The sequence below is a fragment of the Globicephala melas genome, chromosome X (genome assembly GCF_963455315.2).
Source record: "Globicephala melas chromosome X, mGloMel1.2, whole genome shotgun sequence".
In the NCBI taxonomy this organism is placed as follows: Eukaryota; Metazoa; Chordata; class Mammalia; order Artiodactyla; family Delphinidae; genus Globicephala; species Globicephala melas.
In genome coordinates this window covers 68,185,546-68,197,769 of record NC_083335.1, presented here as the reverse complement: position 1 = coordinate 68,197,769, position 12,224 = coordinate 68,185,546, and the positions used below count along the sequence as shown (strand labels likewise).

Below are 12,224 nucleotides of genomic sequence, written 5' to 3'. Positions count from 1 at the left end.
CTTTAGTAATTTTCATGTTTCTAGCTGTGGCCTTTTCTTTTTCACTTAGAGAAGTCCCTTTAACATTTCTTGTAAAGCTGGCTTGGTAGTACTGAATTCATTTAGCTTTTGCCTATCTGTAAAACTTTTGTTCTCTCCCTCAAATCTGAATGAAAGCCTTGCTGGGTAGAGTAGTCTTGGTCATAGGTTTTTCCTTTTCTTCACTTTAAATGTATTATGCCACTCCCTTCTTGCCTGAAAGGTCTCTGCTGAAAAGTTAGCTGATAGATTTATGGAAATTCCTTTGTATGGTATTTGTTACTTTTCCCTTGCTGCTTTTAATATTCTATCTTTATCTTTAATTTTTGCCATCTTAATTACAATGTGTCTTGGTGTGGTCCTCCTTGGGTTGATCCTGTTTAGGACCCTGTGCTTCCTGGACCTGGCTATCTGTTTCCTTTCCCTGGATAGGGAAGTTTTCAGCTATTATGTCTTCTAGATATGTTCTCTGTCCCTTTCTCGCTCTCTTCTCCTCCTGGGACCCCTGTAATGTGAATGTTAGTATGCTTGATGTTGTTTCAGAGGTCTCTTAAACTGTCCTCATTTCTTTTTATTCTTTTTTCTGTTCTGCTTCAGTGATTTCCCCTACTCTGTCTTCCAGCTTGCTGATCCATTTATCTGTATCATTTAGTCTACTGTTAATTCCTTTTAGTGTATTTTTCATTTCACTTATTGTATTCTTCATCTGTTTGGTTCTTCTTTATATTTTCTAACTCTTTGTTAAAAACTTCTAACTTCTCACTCTCTTTATCTATTCTTATCCCGAGTTCTTTGATCATCTTTACGATCAATACCTTGAACTCCTTATTGGGTAGATTGCCTATCTCCATTTCACTTAGTTTTTCTTCTGGGGTTTTATATTGTTCCTTCATCTGGAACATGTTCCTCTGTCACCTCATTCTGCCTAACTTGCTGTTTTTATTTCTATGTATCTGGGTGGTTGGTTATGTTTCCTAACCTTGGAGAAGTGGCCTTTTGTAGAAGACATCCTGTGTGTCCCAGCAGCACACCTCCCTATTATCACCAGAGCTATATGCTCTAGGGGTGCCCCCTATGTTGGCTGGGTGGGTCCTTCTGTTATGGTGGGCTGACTACTGTGGGTGGTCTCATAGGCATGGCTCACCCCTGGTTTGACTGGTTGTCAGGCCCTGCATTGCATGGAGGCTACCAGCTGCTAGTTGGCAGGGCCGGGTCATGAGATCCTGGCTGAGGGACCCTGGGGGGGTCCCAGACTAGTGCTTGCTCACTGGTGGGCAGAACCTTGTTCTAGGGTGGGTGGTTGTGCGACTGGAGTTCCTGGATCTAGTGTTGGCCTCCTGGTGAGTGGGGCTGGTTCCTGACATTGCTGGCTGCAGGTTCCCAGGTATCCCAATGCTGGTACTGGCCCATTGGTGAATAGGGCTAGATCCTGGGGTGGCTGCCTGAGGAGTCCAAGGCATCTCAGAGCTGGTGCTGGCCTGCTAGTAGGTGTGGCTAGGGCCCAGGGGGTCCCAGGGCTAGTGCCAGCTCACTGGTATGTGGAGCCAGGTCTTGGTGTCTCCGGCTTCAGGGTCCTGTGTGTCCTGAAGCTGGTGTCAGCCCACTGGCATGGATTCCAGGGCCACTGGCTGAGGAGCCCAAGGTGTCCCAGAGCTGGAGTTGGCCTGCTGGTGGGAAGCGTCATGGTCTGTGGGGTTTCCAGGGCTACTCTCTGCCTGCTGGTGTTTCAGCTGGGTACTGACAAGGCAGGCTGTGGAGCTGTGGTGATCCTGGGGCTGGTGTCCACCCATTGGTTGGTGGGGTTTGAGTCCAGGAGATCTCGCCACTGGTGCCCACTCACCAGTGGGTGAAGCTGGGTCCTGGGACTAGTGCCAGCCCACTGGTGGGTAGAACCAGGTCCTGGGGTCTCTGGCTGAAGGGCCCAGGGGTCCCAGAGCTGGGGTCTGACCACTGGTGGTTGAGGCCAGTTCTTGACATGGCTGCAGGGTCTGGGGTGTCCTGAAGCTTGTGTCAGCCCACTGGTGATTGAGGATGGATCTTAGAGCAGCTGGCTGAGGGCCTCAAGATGTCTCAGAGCTGGTGTTGGCCTGCTGGTGGGTAAGGGCGTGGCCCAGTGGGTCCCAGGGCTAGTGCCAGCCTGCTGGTGGGTGGTCTGAGTCCTGCCATAGCAGGCTGTGGGGCTGCAGTTGTCCTTGGGCAGGTGTCTGCCCACTGGTGGGTGAGGCTGGTTCCAAGGCTAGAGATTGCTCACTGGTGGGTGGGTCCAGGTACCAGGGTGTCCTAAGGCTGGTGCCTGCCCACTGGTGGGCAGAGCTGGGTCCTGCGGTCTCTAGCTACAGGGCCCTGGGGGTCCTGGGTCTAGTGCCTGTGCTCTGGTGTACGGGGCTGGGTCCTGGGCCCTCTGTTGATAGGGCTGTGTCCAGGGGAAGCTGTGGGCTCAGGGGGGTCTTAAGGCAGCTTGCCTGATGGTGGGTGGGGCTGTCCCTGCCTGGCTGGTTGCTTGGCCTGAAGCATCCCAGTATGGGTGCCTATAGACTGGTGGGCAGGGGCAAGGCTGGGTCCCCAGGCTAATAAACTAGAGGGAGTATTCCAAAATGGCATTTGCCAGCACCAGTGTCTGTGTCCCCAGGGTGACCTCCAGTTGCCTCCTGCCTCTCTGGGAGACTCTCCAAGATCAGCAGGTGGGTCTGACCCAAGATCCTTTCAAATTACTGCTGCAGCCCTGGGTCCTGGAGTGTGTGAGATTTTGTGTGCACCCTTTAAGAATGGAATCTCTCTGGGTTTCCCTGGTGGCTCAGTGGTTGAGAGTCCACCTGCCGATGCAGGGGACACGGGTTTGTGCCCTGGTCCGGGAAGATCCCACATGCTGCAGAGCGGCTGAGCCCGTGAGCCATGGCCACTGAACCTGCGCATCTGGAGCCTGTGCGCCACAATGGGAGAGGCCACAACAGTGAGAGGCCCACGTACTGCAAAGAAAAAAAAAAGAATGGAATCTCTGTCTCCCACAGCCTTCTGGCTCCCCTGAAAGTAAGCCCCACTGGCCTTCAAAGCCAAACTTTCTGGGGCATCATCTTCCTGATGCTGGACATTTGGGCTGGGGAGCCTGATGTGGGGCTCAGACCCCTTTCTCCATGGGGAGAACCTCTGCAATTGTAATTATTCTCCCATCTGTGGGTTGCCCACCCTGGGGTGTGGGTCTTGACTATACTGTGACTCTGCCCATCCTACTCATCTCATTGTGGTTCTTTTTTTTTTTTTTTTTTTTTACAGTACGCGGGCCTCTCACTGTTGTGGCCTCTCCCGTTGCGGAGCACAGGCTCCGGACACACAGGCCCAGCGGCCATGGCTCACGGGCCCAGCCGCTCCGCGGCATGTGGGATCTTCCCAGACCGGGGCAGGAACCCGTGTCCCCTGCATCGGCAGGTGGACTCTCAACCACTGAGCCACCAGGGAAGCCCCATTGTGGTTCCTTTTTTATGTCTTTAGTTGTAGAAGATCTTTTCTGCTAGATTCTGGCCTTTCTCATCAATAGTTGCTCTGTAAATAGTTGTAATTTTGGTGTGGCTGTGAGAGGAAGTGAGCTCAGAGTCTTCCTACTATGCCATCTTGACCAATAAAACTATTAAAAAATATTTTTATCTTTGACAATCTGACAGGTAAAAAATAGAAACCTATAACTAATAAATATTTTTGTTTTTTAACTAAAAATACATGCACATGGTAAAAAACAACTCAAGCAATATAAAAGGATATACAATTAAAGTTATATATTACCCCTATTCCTTAGTTCCCTTGGTTCCCTTTCCAGAGAACCCCACTGTCAATTTCTTGCTTATCCTCCAGATATATTCTATGCAAACCATGGATATACAAGTATAAATGGATATATATGTGTGTGTGCACATGCATTTGGATATCTATCTGTCTGGTTATTGATGAAAATGGGAGTTTATCATACTTTTTTCACTTAAAATATATCATATCCATATATCCATTTCTTCTCTCTTTTTGTCACAAATGGTAGCAGGCTATTCACTCTGCTTTTTTCACTTAATATATTTTTGAGATTGTGTCATATCAATACATTTATATCTGCCTTATTCTTTTGTATGGCCACATCATAATTTATTTAACCAGTCCCAGGCATTTTGGTTGTTTCCAATATCCTGTTATTACAAATGATCTCCCTGAACATACTTATTTGTACACATGGGTCAGCATATTTTTAGGATAAATTCCTAGAAGTATGGTTGCTGTATCAAAGTATATAGTGGTTGATGTTATTCCCTGCCTAACATCCATTCCATATCTTCCCCATTGTTTAGCAGTCATAAAGTTTGAAGGGGGTAGAATTGATCTCACTCCCAGCTTCTGGAGGGGGTACACCACACATGTAACCCAATCAGGGTAAGTCCATCCCCCATGTCTCAGTTATTGGTTCAAGCAACCCAGGCCTTAGCCAATCAATGCATACTATTGTCCTGCCAAGGGGAAATTTCAGGAATGGGCCAATGATGCAAGTCAGTGAAATGTTAGAGGATATTTTTTGAAGTATTTGGGGGAAGAAGGGTTTCTTTTTGTTTTTGTTTTTCTTTGCTCTTCTGAGAGAGAACAAAAGCCAGCTTTGTCTCTTCTTTTGGACAGTATGGTGTAGCTGATGTGAAGACTTCAAGTGCTGCAGCCCTTTTGCTACCAAGAAGGGAGTCAGATTTACAGTGGAGCTCGCACTTTGGATGACTGAACTGACAGATGGAAGGAAATTAGGTCCCTGGTGATATTATTGATCCACAAAATCAAACCAATTTCAGAGCTCACTCATCCCCTGGAATTTGCAGTTATTTGAACTGATAAATCCTCTTTATTTATTTATTTATTTATTTAGTGGTACGCGGGCCTACTCACTGTTGTGGCCTCTCCCGGTGCGGAGCACAGGCTCAGGACGCGCAGGCTCAGCGGCCATGGCTCACAGGCCTAGCCGCTCTGCGGCATGTGGGATCTTCCCGGACCGGGGCATGAACCCGTGTCCCCTGCATCCGCAGGTGGACTCTCAACCACTGTGCCACCAGGGAAGCCCTAAATCCTCTTTATTGTTTAAGCCTATTGGAGTTGGGTTTTCTGTTACTTACCAATAAAAAGGCATATGTACTTAAATTTTCTTTTTTAAGAAATTTTTATTGGAGTATAGTTGATTTACAATGTTGTGTTAGTTTCAGGTGTACAGCAAAGTGATTCAGTTATACATGCATTCAAAAATATGGAACGCTTCACGAATTTGCATATCATCCTTGCGCAGGGGCCATGCTAATCTTTTGTATCGTTCCAATTTTACTATGTGTGCTGCCAAAGTGAGCACACTTTAAAATTTTTTTGATAAGTTGCCTTACAAAAAATATACCAATTTACAATCCAACAACAGAATATGAGAGTGTTTCTCCACAGCCTCGCCAAAACAATATATTATCAAACTTTCTGATATTGCCATCTTTCTAGGAAAAGAGTGGTATCTTAACACAATCTTTTTATCATGAGTAGGGTTAAGCTTTTTTTGGTTTGTTTGTTTTTTTTTGGCTGCGCTGTGTGGCATGTGTATCTTACTTCCCCAACCAGGGATTGAACACGTCCCCCCTGCAGTGGAAGTGCAGAGTCCTAACCGCTGGACCACCAGGGAATTCCCTAAGCTTTCTAATATACTTAGAAGTCACATATATTTCTTTTCGTGTGTGTGTGTGTGTGTGTGTATTGCTCATGTCCTTTGCCTAGTTTTCTATTTCTATTTCTCTTTTTTATTGCTTTGTAAAAGCTGTTTGTATTCTAGGTAAATCAGGCCTCTGTTATGTGGGTTGAAATATATTTTCTGAATTTCTCCTTTGGCCTTTGATTTTCTTTTTGCATTTTTTATGGCAAAAAATATGTAACAAAATTTACCATTTTAAAGTGTACAATTCATTGGCATTAAGTACATTCACAATGTTGTATAATCTTCACCACTATTTATTTCTAGAACTTTTTCATCATCCCAAAGAGAAACTCTGTACCTATTAAACAGTAATTCTCCATTGTCCCTTCCCAACAGCCGTGGTAAACTCTATTCTACTTTTTGTCTTTTTTTAATATAAATTTATTTATCTTTATTTTTGTCTGCGTTGGGTCTTCGTTGCTGCGTGTGGGCTTTCTCTAGCTGAGGCGAGCGGGGGCTACTCTTGGTTGCAGTGCGCGGGCTTCTCATTGCAGTGGCTTCTCTTGTTGTGGAGCACAGGCTCTAGGTGTGCAGGCTTCAGTAGTTGTGGCACGTGGGCTCAGTAGTTGTGGCTTGCAGGCTCTAGAGTGCAGGCTCAGTAGTTGTGGTGCATGGGCTTAGTTGTTCCACGGCATGTGGGATCTTCCCGGACCAGGGCTTGAACCCATGTACCCTGCCTTGGCAGGCGGATTCTTAACCACTGCGCCACCAGGGAAGCCCCCTTTTTGTCTTTATGAATTTTCCTATTGTACGTACCTTATATGAGTGTAATTGTACAATATTTGAACTTTTCTGTCTTATTTCATTTAGCATAATGTTTTCAAGATTCATATTTATTGTAGCATATATCAGAATGTCATTCCTTTTTATGGCTGAATAATATTCCATTGCATGTATATACCAAATTCTATTTATCCATTCATCTGTTGATGGACACTTGGGTCATTTCTACCTTTTGGCTATCGTGAATAATGCTGCTGTGAACATTGGTGTACAAGTATCTGTTTGTGTCCTTGCTTTCAATTTCTTTGGGAGTGGAGTTTTTGTATCATATGGTAATTCTATGTTTAACTTTCTGAGAAACCACCAAACTATTTCCCACAGTAGCTGCAAACATTTTTACCTTTCCACCAGCAATGTACAAAAGTTCCAATTTCCTTTTTAAAAAAAATTTATTTTTTTAAAAATAAATAAACAATTTTTATTTTTTTAATAATTTTTATTTTTTAAAATAAAATAAAAAAAATTTTTAATTTTTAAAAAAATTTTAAAAAGAATTTTTATTTTTTAAAATAAAATAAACAATCTCCAACAAGCTTGGAGATTGTTGTTGTTGTTATTGTTTTCAGATTCCACATATGAGAGAGATCATATGGTATTTGTCTTTCTCTGTATGACTTATTTCACTTAGCATAATGCCCTCGAGATCCATCCATGTTGTTGCAAATTGCAAGATTTCATTCTTTTTAATGACTGAATAATATATATTTATTTATCCATTCATCCATTGATAGTTACATTGTTTCCATATCTGAGCTATTGTAAATAATGCTGCAATGAACATGGGGGTGCATACATCTTTTCAAATTAGTATTTTTGGGTTTTTTTGGATAAATACCCAGAAGTGGAACTGCTGGATCATATGGTAGTCCTATTTTTAATTTTTTGAGGAACCTCCATACTGTTTTACATAGTGGTTGCATCAATTTACATTCCTACCAACAGTGCACAAGTGTTCCCTTTTCTCCACATCTTTGCCAACAATTGTTATTTCTTGGGTTTTTTGTGTGTGTTTGTTTTTTTATTTGTAATAGTCATTTTAACAAGTGTGAGGTGATATCTCATTGTGGTTTTGATTTGCATTTCTGTGATGATTAATGATGTTGATCATCTTTTCATGTACCTGTTAGTCATCTGTATGTGTTCTCTGGAGAAATGTCTTGTTCAGATCTTCTGCCCAGATTGTTTTTTGTTTTGCTATTGAGTTGTATGAGTTCTTTGTATTTTTCAGATGTATGATTTGTAATTATTTTCTCCATTCAATAGGATGCCTTTTCATTTTGTTGATAATTTCCTTTGCTGTGCACAAGCTTTTTAGCTTGATGTAGTCCCACTTGTTGATTTTTGCCTTTGTTGCTTTTGCTTTTGCTGTCAGATTCAAAAATTCATCACCAAGACCAATGTCAAGGAGCTTACCACGCATATTTTCTTCTGGATGTTTTATGGTTTCAGGTCTTACGTTTAAGTCTTAACCATTTTGAGTTAATTTTTGTGTATGGTGTAAGATAGTGGTTTAGTTTCATTCTTTTGCATGTGGCTGTCCAGTTTTCCCAACACCATTTATTGAAGATACTGTCCTTTCTTCATTGTATATTCTTGTCTCCTTTGTCATAAATTGACTAGAGTTCCAGTTTCTTCACATCCTCAACAACACTTGTTATTTTCCATTTTTTATCATAGCCATCCTAATAAGTATGAAGTTGTATCACATTGTAATTTTGATTTGCATTTCCCTAATGATGTGTTGAGCATATTTTCATGTGTTTATTGGCCATTTGTATATATCCTCTTTGAAAAAATATCTATTCAAGCTCTTTGCCCATCTTTTTTTTTTTTTTAATATTTATTTATTTGGCTGTGCCGGGTCTTAGTTGCAGCATGCGGGATCTTTGTTGCCACGTGCGAGATCTTTAGTTGCAGCACGCGGGATCTTTAGTTGTGGCATGAGGGATCTAGTTCCCTGACCAGGGATTGAATCCGGGCCCCCTGCATTGGGAGCCTGGAGTCTTAAGCACTGGACCACCTGGGAGGTCCGTTTGCCCATCTTTGAATTGGGCTGTTTGTTTTTTTGTTCTGAGTTGTGGGAGTTCTTTTTCTATTCTGGATATTATTCCCTTATCAGATATATGATTTGAAAATATTTTCTCGCATTCCATACATTATCTTTTCACTTCCTCGATAGTATCCTTTGATGCACAAAAGATTTTAATTTTGATACATTCCAATTATCTATTTTGTTGTTGTTGTTGCCTGTGCTTTTGTTGAAAAGCCTGTCAATTTCCTATTGAATCTTCTGGCACCTTGTTGATAATCAATTAACTATATATGTGAAAGTTTATTTCTGGGCTGTATGTTCTATTCCATTGATCTATATTTCTTTCCTTATGCCAGTACCACACGTCTTGACTACTGTAGCTTTGTAGTAGTTGGTAGTTTTGAAATATGGAAGTGTGAGTCCTCCAACTTTGTTATTTTTTCAAGACTGTTGTGGCCATTCAGGGTCCCTTCAGATTCCAAATGAATTTTAGAATGGATTTTTCTATTTCTGCAAAAAATTCCATTGGAATTTTGATCAGGATTGTACTGAATCTGTAGATCACTTTTTTCCCTACAACTGTGTGTGTATGTGTGTATACATACATATAGATATAATTTATTGAGATGATCATGTGATTTTTAAACCCTTTATTATGTTAATATCATATATCACATTGATTGATTTGCATATGTTGAACCATCCTTGCATCCCAGGGATAAATCCCACTTGGCCATTGTATATGATCCCTTTAATGTGCTGTTGAAATAAGTTTGCTAGTATTTTGTTGGGGACTTTTGCATCCATGTTCATCAGGGATGTTGGCCTGTAGTTTTCTTTTCTTGTGGTGTCTTTGTCTTGCTTTGGTATCAGGGTGATGCTGGCCTCATAGAGTGAGTTATGAAGTATTTCCTCCTCTTCAATTTTTTAGAAGAGAATGAGAAGTACTGGTATTAATTCTTCTTTAAATGTTTGATTGAATTCACCAGTGAAGCCATCTAATCCTGAGTGTTTCTTTGTTGGGAAGTCTTCAATTACTGACTAAATCTCCTTACTAGTTATAGGTCTTTTCAGATTTTCTATTTCTTTACGGGCCATTTTTGGTAGATTGTCTGTGAAAGGGACATATTCATTTACTCTACTCATAGAATACTTCTGTATTCCAAATGTGTGAGTGTTTTTCCCACACCAAGAAATTCTCCAGATCTCAGCGGACACCAACTGGGTGTTCTATAGTTTAACTCAATTCTGACACTATCTAACTGGAGATAGCATCAGATCCCACAATTTAAGTGCTCAGTCCCACAAGTGTGCCCCCACTTCAGATGCCAATTGCAAGTCCAGGTTGTCATTTGTGTTTCTGACTAAGCAGCTACATATTGGAGGTTCCCACAACCCCCTTCTTGAGTTTGATAACTTGCTAGAATGGCTCACCGAACTCAGGAAAACAGTTTACTTACTAGATTACTGGTTTGTTATAAAAGGATAAAAATCAGAAATAGCCAGATGGAAGAGATACATAAAGTTATGGGGGAAGGAGTGCAGAGCTTCCATGACTCCTCTGGGTACGATACCCTCTCAGTACCTCCACATGTTCATCAATCTGGAAGCTCTCCAAACTCCTTTGGTTAGGATATTTCTGGGAGTGCATGTTTGATATGCATGTTTGATTCAATCATTGGCCATTGGTGATTACATCAATCTCCAGCCCCTCTCCCTTGGAGGTCAGGGGATGGGGCTGAAAGTTCCAATCCTCTAATCACATGGTTGGTTCCCCTGGCTATCACCTCCCATCCTGAGGCTATCCAGAAGCCCTGAGCCAGCATCCATCTGGTTTATAGTCTTGTTCAAGTCTTCTGTTTCTGCATTGATCTGTCTGGTTGCTTGGCTGATCAAGTTGTCCTTGTTCCTTTTTTCCCTCTAATTCTAGTTCTTATTTCTAGTCAATGAGTAATAACCCCTATATTAAAAACATATTTAAACTTACACTTTTTCTGTACATAGCAATAATTATTTAGTACCTATAGTTCTCCCCTCATATTTCTTTCCCACCTCTAATGTTTTTGTAAAATTAGTTGAAATTTTGGTTCTAGGCTTATTAAAATTCTTGGCTACATTATACCTTTTATTTTAGGAATCCTTTTTTTTTTCTTTTTAAATTTTTTTTAGCAATCCTTTCTTAACTATTGTACAACAGTCAAAACCATATTATCAGAAATTATTTATTTTTAGTGTTATTTACTTTTATGAATATTTACATAGTTTCAAAATTTCAAACGTTTTAAGAGGATATACAATTTAAAAATCTCCTTCTCACTCTTGTTCCCAAGCCATACAGGTTCTCCTTCTAGGAAACAATTAAAGTTATCAGTTTCTTGAGAATCTTTTCAGAGATATTCTATGCATATACAAGCAAACATTCATGGTCTTTCTTTTAATTTTTTTCTTATCCAAATGATAGCATACCATCCACATGTTCTGAATCTTGCTTTTGTCTTAACGATATATCTTGGAGGTCATACCAAATTATGCATTTTTAAACCTTTCATTGTGGAAATTTTCAAACATGTACAAAGAAGAGAGAATAGTATAATGAGCCCCAATGAACCCATCACCCATTTCAATAATAACGAACACTCTGTTATTATTGTCTTATTTATCCCTCGCATTTATTATCATTAATATTATTATTATTAAAACTTTGCTGGAGTATTTTAAAGCATATCCTAGATATATCATTTCACTTTTAAATATTTTGGCTCATATCTTTAAAAGATAAAGACTTAAATACAACCACAATAACATTATCACACTCAATAAAATGTATAATTTCTCAATATCATCTAATACCTAGTTTGTATTTAGTTTTCCTTTAGTAGCTCAAAAATGTTTTACTTTGCAGCTGTCAACCTTCAGATTTTTTTTAATTAATTAATTAATTAATTAATTAATTTGACTGCCGTTGGGTCTTCGTTGCTGCGCACGGGCTTCCTCTAGTTGCAGCAAGCAGGGGCTACTCTTTGTTGCGGTGCTCAGGTTTCTTATCGTGGTGGCTTCTCTAGTTGTGGAGCACGGGCTCTAGATGCGTGGGCTTCATTAGTTGCAGCACGCAGGCTCAGTAGTTGTGGCTCATGGGCTCTAGAGCACAGGCTCGGTAGTTGTGGCGCACGGGCTTAGTTGTTCCATGGCATGTGGGATCTTCCCAGACCAGGGCTCGAATCCGTGTCCCCTGCATTGGCAGGCGGATTCTTAACCACTGTGCCACCAGGGAAACCCCATCCTTCAGATATTTTTATTGACAATTTCGGAAGCTCTGCCACTCCCACTCCTTGTTTCCCTTAAGCTCTTTTTCCTATTTGACACTGTTGGCTATTCCTCATAACTTTTAAAGCTATTCTGCATGTTCTTCTGTTCTAAATCCTTTTTTATTTTTTCTTGGCTCCTCTACTTCCTCCTACCTGTACCCTTGAGACCCAATGTTGAACTCTTCTCTTTTTCTTTAACTTTCCTTTTCAGGTAACTAATCTACACTACTGTTTCAACTATCACCTTTGCTTGAAACTAATATAATACTGTCAATCAACTATACATCAATTTAAAAATAAACATCACCTTTGTTAATGACTAAAATCTTCATCTCTAGCCCAGGCCTCT

The 12,224-nt window shown here is 41.1% G+C and overlaps 1 non-coding gene across 1 annotated transcript; it reads right to left on the bottom strand.

Annotated features, from left to right (window-relative positions):
• Nucleotides 1-5,266: 5,266 nt before the first annotated feature.
• On the bottom strand, nucleotides 5,267-5,371 carry LOC115849509 (U6 spliceosomal RNA). Its single transcript, XR_004038024.1, has one exon. It is a non-coding gene; the product is annotated as a U6 spliceosomal RNA (small nuclear RNA).
• Nucleotides 5,372-12,224: the final 6,853 nt, after the last annotated feature.